The sequence below is a fragment of the Peromyscus eremicus genome, chromosome 16_21 (genome assembly GCF_949786415.1).
Source record: "Peromyscus eremicus chromosome 16_21, PerEre_H2_v1, whole genome shotgun sequence".
Lineage (NCBI taxonomy): Eukaryota > Metazoa > Chordata > Mammalia > Rodentia > Cricetidae > Peromyscus > Peromyscus eremicus.
The window spans coordinates 11,189,205-11,200,624 of NC_081432.1; positions in this window are offsets into that span (position 1 = coordinate 11,189,205).

The following is an 11,420-nucleotide window of genomic DNA, read 5'->3' on the forward strand; positions in this document are numbered from 1 at the left end:
CAGAATAAGAAGACTTGCTGGCCTTTGCAATTCATATCTTGAGTGACTGGAGGCCCCCCATCAAGAATATATAAACAACAAATTGCTAATAGACAACTGTTATGATTTGGATCTTAAATGTCCTCCCTGAGGTCATGTGATGAAGGCTTGGTTGTTGGGGTATGTTGTGGTAGTTGGGGATGGTAGACCATTTAGGACTTACGGTCTTGTGGATGGTCAGTAGGGACATGCTCACCAGGAGGTGGACACCTTTGCTCTGCCACATACTTGTCATCACAGTGCCACAAACCAAAGCAGCAGGACAACACAGGCCTGCACTGAACCCTCTGGAATTATGCAGGACCATGCGGGGCATACGCTGAAACCTCAGGAGCTGTGCCGTCAAAAGCCTCTCCCTTATAGGTACTATTTCAGGTGTTTTTGTCAGTTACAGAAACCTAACACAGCAACTGGATATAGATGAGCAAAGGACTTCAGAACAACTGCATTAAAAATCAGAGACCTGAATGAAATCCATCAAAAGATCCTTCTACAAGCACCCAGCCACGCTAGTTCTAAGGAATGCCCACTTCTAGGTATATAAACACTAGAGGAATTGGTTTCTGGAAACAACCCAAATATCTACCCAAGAAGGATACTGGACAGATTGTGGGATGCTCATTCATGAACTGGTGCACAGCAGTGAAATGAAAAAGATGCAGGTACTTGGGTGACTGTGGATGACATGCCATACAAAATGTGAAGGAAAACCTACAGGCACAGATAATATGCCCCTTTCAAAGTTGAAAAGCAGGCAACCCCAAGAAGCTACATTGTGCAGAGGTCCGGGTGCAGGTGGTAAAGCGTACAGAACCTAGAAAAGGGTGCTCCACATGGCATGTGCTAGATCACAGCCCCTCTAACTCCCCCCCACCCCCCCGCAGGAATCACAACCCGGGGCAGCTGACAAGAAGCCAGTCCAATCCCTCCCCCTCACAGCTGCAAGATAAATTTATAAAATTATGGGACTACCCATGTAGGTTAAGCCAGACTAAATCACATGGTGTGGAACTTCCTGCCAGCCCCTCAAAACCTATGAAGGTCAGGAGATCTCCTTTGTTCAAAGGGATTTCTCTGAATGCCTCTCCCCACCCCCCCACCCCGGTTTCCTTTAGGCCCCCATCATGCACATTGCAACTAATTCTCTTAACTCTTTCACTTAAAACCATCTTGCCTAATGAAACTCCTCTCCGGGCATTATCTTTCCTAATTCACTCCCACCTCAAGGTCAGATCATAGCCACCCCATGGTCACAAGGCTCTCTCTCCTAATCTCATTCTAGAGGGTGATTTTGTGATAGCTTCATTCTCTATGAACCAACTGAACAGGATATCTGTTATGAGAGGACAGTGGTGCCACTGATGGATGGGTATGGGTGTGTGTGTGTGTGTGATGGGAACTGGCACCTAGACTAGTCATGTGGTGGTGGTTTCCTCTCCCTGTCTGTCTGTCTCTGTCTCTCTGTCTCTCTGTCTGTCTCTGTCTCTCTGTCTGTCTCTCTGTCTGTCTCTGTCTCTGTGTGTGTGTGTGTGTGTGTGTGTGTGTGTGTGTATGAGACAGGGTCTCACTATGTAGCCCTGGCTAGCCTCAAACAGAGATCTCTCTTACTCCCTAGTGCTGAGAAAAAAGGTGTGTGCCAAACTCAGCCTATATGGTTTTATTTTTTTTCTTGTTCTTGCAAATGCCTGTTTTGTATTTGTATGTCATACTTCATGACATAAAAGACATGGACCAAGGTAAAGGGCAAACTGCTACAGGTAGTCCATTGAATATTATACCGTGCAGAGGGGCTGCCCAGTCCTTTCATGTCTCTAGGACTTGACTGGGTTCTGGTCCATGCAGACAGCTGGTCCTATGTTTCTGCATTCTCCCTATCCCATCCCTAGCCTCCCTGAGCTTCCACCACGACAGTGTTCCTCTGGGATTGGGAGATCCTTCTGTTCTCATCTCATCTTTGTCTCTAAGGTGCTGTTATCCCTGGAGATCTGCTCCCCGCCCCCCCCCCCCCACAACCCCCAGGCTCTGGAATAATGTAGGAGACAAGCATCCAGGCATAGCTGTGAGGAATTGTTTAGACACCTTAGTCTGTGGGCATGCCTGTGAACGATTCTTCTGATTGGGTCGAGGCAGGAAGAGCCAGCCCAATAGTGGGATTGGGTCCTGGACTGTCCAGAAGGAAGAAAGCCAGCACAGACATTCATCATTCTTTGCTTTCTGACTGTGACAGTGGATGCAATTTGACCAGCTTCCTGAAGGCCCTGCTGGCAGGACTTCCTTGCCACCATAGACTATACCCTCAAACTGAGAACCAAGAAACCTGCTCTTCCTTGAGGTTTGTTTTTGTTAGGATATTTTATTACAGCAATAAGTAACTGAGAGTCACACTTTCTGCACCCCTGAACTGCCCAGTCTGACCCTGCTGGGCACAGGTTGTTGTATGTCTTTTCCTCTCTAGGCATAACACTGCTGTTTTGGAGTAGAAATTACCTTGGCTCTGACAGCCATGTAACTAATTGAACAGAATACCGCGATAGCAAGGTCTGTGGTAATGATAATGGAGCTACCTATGACTCCCCAGGAGGAGGACAGAGGGGAGGAAGGTCATAGAACCCTCACCCGGAATTACAGAAGTCCTTTCTCCCGCTCTGCCCTAGTGTGATCATGGACCATACTCGAGTCTGTATAAACTGGATTAACTGTAAGGGGGAACACAGCTCCTGTGAATTCTTCATCCTTAATGGAGTGGAATTCTGAAGTGATGTAGCTGTTCGGGGGTCACTCACCATCCCATAAATTACCCAATAAACTCATTCACCAGGTTGGACTTGGGTGGAGTTATTCCTTTAGTCTGTGGCTGGTGCCCTGTCCGAGGCGAACAGGCATATGTTCACATCTCCCCAGGAAAAGTTAAGGCAACAGCCCGCTTAGTAGTCCCTGCGTTCTGGTGTGTGCTATTAGCACTGAGGATGAGGCCCAAGGCTGTAACTGAACAAAGGGGACATTTTATTTTAAGCTCCTTCGAACCTAACATCTTGTTCACTGGCTTTAAGTCCAGGTGAATAATTCCTGTGAAAAATCCCAGGGCTTTGGGGGTGCTTGTGTGTGCATGATGGGCCTCCCAGGAGCCCAGTAGGCTCTGTGCTTGCCAGTTCCTCACAGTACTTCCAGGGTTGTGTGGTGGTTGGCTTTTAACTAGAGTCCTTGTGTGGGTGGATAGTCCCACCCTCTTCCTAGGAGTAGGGTCCTATGGGAATGTGACAGTAGTAGCTTGGGGTGGAAGCTCAGAGTCATGTTCTTTAGTAGGTGAATTGTCAGCAAAGCCTGGGCTGCAAGGTCAGGTGAACAGCAGGAGATTAACCTCCCCCCACCTTCCCCCCCTCCCCCCCAGCAGCACAGTAGAGGCAGCAGAGATTGGAGGCAGGATGCGGGTGGACCCCCATTTCAAGCAAGGCTTGCTGCCCTTCCTGTGTGCTCAGCTTAGTCTGCTGTCAGCACTTTCAAGGGCAATTTCAACAGATCTGAAGCATACTAACAAGCTTGCCCCGCCCCACCCAACATTCCCAAAGGTTCCTGCTGGAACCAGGGTGAGGGAGGGTCCCTCCTGATTGGTCCCCTGTTCATGGACTTGTGAGTTCCATCAATTCTGACTCGAGTCATGAAAGTCAGGGTGTTGTCGGTGGACAATGGTATTGAAAGGAATCGGGGCTCTTCAGAGAACACGCTATTTTCTTGGGTTGAGATAGAGAAATAACTCAGTGCTATCAATGCACACCCCGAAGTCTGCAGAGAGGCCATATGAATGATTTACTCGTATGGAGCAGTCATCTCTGGTGAATGTTCGCTTGGGAGACCCAGAAGGAACTGGGATGGCTGAGAAAACATGCCACAGTCTTCTCCTCAGAAGTGGGGTAGTAGGAACCGAGCAAAAGAGATCAGTTATGGAGGAAGAGCTTTAAAGATGAGGGGTCAGGAGGCAGGCAGATCAGAGATGAGGGGGCTAAATGAGACTGGACAAGGGTGGACAAGCCAACTTGAGAGACAGGAGGAGAAGCAGAGTCTGACAGAGGCTGAAGAATAAATAGCCTTGAGCTGGTGGCCAGTCAACGTGGCAGACAGGGACCCAGTGAGACCCAGAAGTCTTCCTACAAATGGCCTGGAGACTGGGGAAATCTAAGGACAGAGAGCATCATTAACACTTCGTAAGACTTGGCATGTGTGAAGACAGCTTGAGACCCTAGGTTTTTTTTAAAATATCTCGAGGAAGGTCCAGTAAAGGCCTCTTGGGAGGACAGCAGACCCATTGAGGAGAGAAGTAGCTGGCATTGGGTGACCAATGGAGAGACCAGAGCCTGAGACCAAGCAGGATTGATTGTTTTTGCTGTCTGTCACCGTGGGAGACCCCCAAGAGACAAAATCTAGAGGAATATGTCCTAAAAGACAAGCACTTGGGTTAGCAAGCAAGGAGAAAGTGAGAACAGGGAAAACATTGAGATCACCACTTAGGGGTCTACCCTGGAGGAAAGGGGCCAAGACTTTCTGCCAGGGGCAAACAGTCATGTAGAAGTGGAGCTGAGTCATTCTGGAGTGACATAATTCCTGTGAAAAATCCCAGGGTTTTGGAGGTGCTTGTGTGTGCATGATGGGCCTCCCAGGAGCCCAGTAGGCTCTGTGCTTGCCAGTTCCTCACAGTACTTCCGGGGTTGTATGGTGGTTGGCTTTTAACTAGGGTCCTTGTGTGGGTGGATGGTCCCACTCTCTTCCTAGGAGTAGGATCCTTTGGGAATGTGAGTAGTAGTAGCTTGGGGTGGAAGCTCAGGGAGCCATGTGCCTGGGCCGACCAAGGAAGCACAAGTGGAGATATTTCCTCAGCTACTGAGAACTGTACTGCCGCAGCACCAACAATCCCAAGTGGATGACAGCCAGTGTCCAGAGCCCACGGCTGGAAAACCGTGGCGAGCCTTCTAGGCTGGAGGAGAATTTCTCAGGGTTGAAGACACCTGGTGCTCAGGTGTGCAGAGAGGGGTGGGTGGGGAGTGGGAGGTGGTGGAAAAGTATGAGATTTCAAACATTTCCGTTACAGTTGATCCGGCTGTCCCCAGGGCAGCTCCGGGAACACAGGAGTGGCACAGAGCACTCAGAGAAGAGGGGAGGGGACACATCGGAAGTTGCTCAGTGGGGTCTGGGCCACGTCTCTCTTCCTCCATCAGCCGAATGACCGGAGCACTCTTGCTGAGAGGTCTTGGGACATCAGAAAAAAAAAAAAAGATATCTGAGAATGGGATCCTGGAGCCGCCCAGCAGCGGCAGGCTTTTGGAGGAGGGCTTTCCCTGTGGTGAGCAGGAGGAGTCTGAGGCTGTCCAGCTGGCTCCTCCTGGTACTTCCGTAGAGCACAAGATGGCCTTATGGAAATGTTGAGATGTGGGGCAGAAGGACCCCGCATTGCAGGAGTAACCTACCTAATAGCCGTTCCTCTGCCCAGGGGCCCGCCAGGCGGGGGCAGTAAGCCTAGAGAGGAAGGTGATACCCCTGTTCTTTAACAGACCGCTGGGCTCTTTTGGAACCTGTATGTTGTAGTGTCTCCACCTTGAAACTTTTGTTTCCTGTGTGGAGTCTGGGTTTTCAGAAAGAGACATGACAGCAGAAATGGGGGGAGGGTGTTTGGGAAGAGGAAGAGACCCACAGGAGGTGAGAATGAGAGAGGATGAGTGGGTATGAACAAGTACATTAGACACATGTATGAAAATGTCACAACAAAACCCATTACTTTGTATAATTAAAATTTTGCTAATAAAATACTTTTCGTTTCTTTGGACTTTAATAAGGGGGATGAAATTTTTTTTTTTTTTTGGACTTGAATCTCAGCCTAGGAAATTTATAATGAGAGAGGATACTTCTATGTTGACTTTTTTTTTTAATTGTGGTAATTATTGCGGTTTCATATCTTTGTAGAACTCTGAGCCAAATTTAGACTTTGAGGTTGGGATCTAATTTAAGGGCATCAAACAAGGGGAGATTTTAGTTCATGGTTCATTGTGCTCTTAAAGTTAAATAACACGGGATTCTAACCTATTCCAAGGCCTGGGTGGGTAGAATCTAAACTGCTTAGGGATCCCTTTGTATGGGGGCAGCCTCCTCTGTGTGGGGAAGAGTTGAGACTGCCCAGAAAAACTTTTAAATCCCTACACTTTTCAGTGGCCCCAACTTTGCTCAGCGAGCAACACCAATGTGGGTAACACTTGAGTATTCAAGAAGTGGACGGTATCAATTTAGCGCTTCTGGGCCCTGTCTTGGGAACCTGGCCCACATGGCTGTGTGGGTACCTAGTGGTACCGTCTCCACTTTGGGCTGATGCAGAGAAAGGGGTCCAGTTTGTGAAGGCCTCTGTCATCCTAGGCCTCTCATGAATTCCTACTGGGCTACTCCTCAGCAGCTCTCCCTGAGGAGCACTCCCTGGGGGAGCACTCCCGGGGGGAGCACGGAGGTTACTGCCTGACACTGTTGTGCCCCCTAGCAGGGCTTCCACTGTCCCCTTCCTGTCATCCCCAGTGCACTCAGCTGGAGTTTCAATTCCCCTGATTTCTGCAGGCCTGAACCTGGAATCCCTGATACCCATTTTCTCTTCTGGATACAAACCCTAAACTATCACCAGGAAACCATTTTAAAGTGTCCACTGCTTGTCCATTCTGGAAGAAGAAGAATATGTTCTGATAGTGAAGGCAATGGAAAACAAGAAAGAAAAGGGGGAATGAAAAAGCTGGCACCAGCTGGCACCAACCCCTGCCTGGGAGCCACCCACCCTCACCCCCACCCCCGAATCCAGCTATTTGTGAGCCTGTAACCCAGAGACTAGCACTACAAGAAGCAGATTAGTTTATTGGTCCCCGAGCCTAGACAGCTGAAGTTCTCTGCGGAGTAGGACTCTTTGCTCATCCCTGCCAGCTTCCCTGGCAGTTTGGATGATCTTGGCTGGGGGTGATTTCTGGGTCCTTCTTCTGCTGGCTCTCTGCCCAGTGGCCCTCAAAGGCAGACTGACACAGAAATAGCAGCCCTTTAACTTTTCAGGCACCTGATAATTGACTTCAGTGCATCTGACGCCTAAGCTGGTCTCCATGGACACATGAGGCCACGGGGGCCAGGCTCCTCCATTTATTTAAGGGTCACAATCGAGGAATGGCTAAGACCATGTCCCCCAAACAGGCAAAGTCTGGGCCCAGCTAGACTCTGGCCAACAGAGTCGTGAGGAATTCACCACCTGAATGGCCTTTCCTAACTGCCTAGCACTGTCCCCAGACTTGTACCTCGTCTTTGTCTACCCTCCTAACGACTCTGTGAGGTAGCAATTGGCAGCCCCACATTTAAAGGCGAAATTGGGGCCCAGTAGTAAATAAGTGGCCTCTCATAGCGAGGGAAGGGCAGGGCCAATTTTCACCACAGTAGCAGGCACAAGGCAAGGAGGGAACCATGGACCAAGCAGAATCTACTACCCACCCCAGGGAGTTGAGCACCCTCCTCCTTCTTCTCTTTCCTCTCTTCTCTTATGCTCCCACTCCCTAATGGCATCCTTTTTATGCTTTTGGATAGCATGTGCAACAGCTCTTTGAAACAATCCTATACAAAGGCATGTTTTAAAACATGGAACCGACCGGAGCAGCTTGGCAAGGGTTGCTCCAAGGCATTTCTGCCTTCCATCTCTTACCCTTCCAAGGACTGCATCTGTGGTCCCAAGTTCAGTTGACCAGCTCTATCTGCTCATAAGAGGGTAGGGCAGGTTTGTCAGGAGAGCCGTGTTCATGTAAGGATGTATGTGTAGGCACCAGTGAGGTTGGATGGAGTGGGAAGGGGTGTTTGTGTGTAAACAGTGTATTAGCCAAAATAGTAATCCGGTCTCACGCTGTTCAGAGGCTTGTGTATTGTGCTGGGTCACGCTGATGCAGTTACCCACAAGAAAGGTTACTCTTCAGTCAAAGCGACTAGAGCTTAAACTTCCAGGCCCCCATTAGCCTTGGGGGTTGTGGGGGGGGGGTCCTAGCGATGATGCTCTTGCTATGTCCTTTTGGGGCAGTTGCAGATGTATTTTGACAAGTTGTTTGTGGCTTGCTGTCTCCTTCCACTGTAATTTCCCTGTCACTCATCCCCTGTCCTGTTTGAGTGGCTACGGGAGAAGGTAATACCGAGGGATCATTTTGGTAATACCGAGGGATCATTTTGTGTGGCCTTAGTGGAACATCTATGTACTTTGAAGTTATCTGTCTTCTTACTTCTTGTGGATCATAATCCTCCAGTCACACACAAGGGAGCTGAGGCCAAGGCCAATGCTGAGGTGACCGTATTGAAGGCGACACAGTATGACATCTATATACTTTGTCATCTTTACTAAATTACTGGAGTTACCTACTTGCATAAATCGCTACAAGGACATACCTACTGTCAAGGAAAAAACAGAATTTTCTCTCTTCACTGTAGAAAACACTACAAAAATCACTGACGCAGTTAAGAGTAATCAAATAGTCTGTATAGCTCCGCCCCGCCCCCAAAGAGGAATATCTTAAAGGAATATTCAAATTGTGTCTGGCATATTATAAAAATGTCTGGGTTTTTTCTCTCCCTGGAATTTTTCAGCTTTTTTAAAGCATGTGATTTCTAAGCCTCTGTTGAGAAATTGTTACAGGTGTTGAGCACTCTGATTTTTCTCTTCAGCCTCATTTTCACTCAAGACTCCCACACTCAAGATTCTCCACTTAGTGCCGCCACTGGCTTAGCCCCCAACACTCATGGCTCCCTGCCCTAATGCTATGCTATATGCTACTTTCTACGTGAATATCTATTTAACTCCATTTAAATTGTCAAAATGACATAACTTTCCAGAAGCTTACTGATTCTTATGAATCATAATCCTTCAGTCACACATGAGGGAACTAAAGCCAAGGCTGAGGTGACGGTATTGAAAGGGACACAGCATGACATGAGATGGTGTGCTTTTTAAGGCCGCTGTTCTAAATGGGTGACCAAAAAAAAAAAAAAATAGCTCTCAGATCCATGGTTTCCTTCCCTGTCCCTGACATCAGCTGTCGCCCTCTGAGAAGAACCAGAAACGCCTTGGTTCATAGGGTTTCATGCAAAGGACCTCTTGGCTCTGTTCAAGCAGGAAAGAGCTGAAATGACTTGCCCAAGTCCACTCAACTCGTAAGCGACAGACCCTTGTTTCAAATCTTGGAGCATGGATTAAAGGCACTTTGGCATGTAGAGGGTCTAGACACCAGCACCCTCTCAAATGAATCCCGTTTGGCAAATGGAGGAGGAGGAGGAGGAGGAGGAGGAGGAGGAGGAGGAGGAGGACATGGTAGCAGCAGGCTGTGACCACAAGTTACCTTCACACCACTTCTCTCCACAGTGGTTCTCAAAACCCTGTGAGTGGGAACTGATCCCCCAATCAGAGACTAAAACGCTCTCAGTATGTCACTAGGTCTCTGAAATAACCCCGGGGAAGGGAATAACAGTGATTATTTGGGGGGATAACAAAGCAACCTTAGGAAACTTTAGCTCAGTGACTTCTCTATTAGGGTGTTCCCAGAAGGAGACAGTCATGTAACTGCATGGCTGGTTCACCAAGGTGCCCTGATAAAAGATGTACAAAGCATGAACATCAAGACGGGGAGCGGGTGTCCAAGTCCTCTAGTGGGATTGGGGTGCTTCCAGTAAAGCCAAGGGCACACTTCAAGAAGCCCTGTGTGGGTCTAGACTGCGCCTCAGTGGTGTCTTTTTATCTCCCATTGGCATCTGGCCATCTTTCCCCCTCTTCCCAGAGGCAAATCCCACAGCGAGAGGTAAATTTCAGTGCGATTGTTAAAGAGGGAGGAAACTTCCAGCCACAAGAGAAAACCTCCTGACTTCCCAGTGTTTCAGAGCTGGACCCTTGATTCAGTCGGAAGAGCTTTTGTCTGTTTTCTCCTCCAACCCCTTTTCTGCTCTTTCCCAATCCCATCATGCACATAAACATTGGGCTGCCAAAAACACTGTTTACAGCTCTAGGGGAGGAGGGTGAGCACTGTTTAAGCTTCGCCGATGGTTTCCCCAATCTCTGTCCACCCCTCAACCCCCATTCCTTTTTCCATCTCCAGGGATCTTGCATAGTTCCTTCCAAAGGATGTCCAGCCTGAGACCAGGCTCTCAGGAAAGGCCCAAGGTGCAGGCTCAGCTGGAGTCTTCATCCCCAGTCTTCCCGGACTGACTGGCTTCCCTCCCTCGCTCTGCTCCTCCCACTTTTCCCTAAGCAATCCTCCCAACCCGGGATGCAGTGGCCTCTAGAGAATGTGGTGGCTAGTTTACCGCCCCTAACCGACCTGCTCACGCCCGTTGCCCACGTGAGCAGTTGCCAAGGCAACCAGCATGCAAACCTTCCTCGCTGCAGTGCAGGGCGAGGCTGGTCCCCTTGGAATCCCGACTTCCCAGCACGCTTTGCGCAGTGGACTCTAGGAGGAAGGCGGAAAACTCCGCAGTTCCCAGAAAGCCCCTCGCGGGGTGGTCCTCAGAAGTAGGGAGCTCCTGGTGCCTCTCCGACTTTCTAGTGGTGTGTTTGGGAATTTGGTGTTTAGCGTTGAACGTGTGTTCACAATTCTTGTAGCTGGTTTCATGATTTGTGTTTGCACTCGTCTCTGACATGCATCCATGTGATGGGAGAAGAGGAAGTTGGCTCAGTATTCACACTTATAGCAGTTTGCATTCTATTGTGATGAGCATGTAGAGTACATCTAATGTTTTGATGCTGTAATGATTGTAATATCATATTGAGCATGCTAGGCAGATACATCTACATCACAGCTCCTGCATCTATGGTTCAGGGAACATCACAAAAAGGGGCAGAAAGATTGTAAGAGCCAAAATACCCGGAAGCCTGATGGGAAACAGTCTCTCCTAGAAATGCCTGCACAAACAAGACCGGAACATAGAAATATCAATGGATATGTTAATGTTGAAGGGGAGAAGTTTCTCGGGGTCCCACCAATAGACAAAGAGCTACAGGCAACTAATGACTTCTGGGTAAAGAATTAGCTTCTCCCAAGCATGAGCTCCCTTTTTGGTTGTCCAATGCAGAATTGTCAGCCTTGAAAATCTATACATACAAACAGTAAAATAGAGTTAGCAGGTTTATATATATTTGTGCACACACACATATGCATACACATATATGTATGTAACAATAATAACTTAAAAGACACAAATTAAGGAAACCTAGCCAGAGGCCAGGGGTGGTAGTGCACACCTTTAATCCCAGCATTTGGGAGGCAGAGCCAGGCAGATCTCTGTGATTTCGAGGCCAGCCTGGTCTAGAGATCGAGATCCAGGACAGGCACCAAAACTACATGGAGAAACCCTGTCTCGAA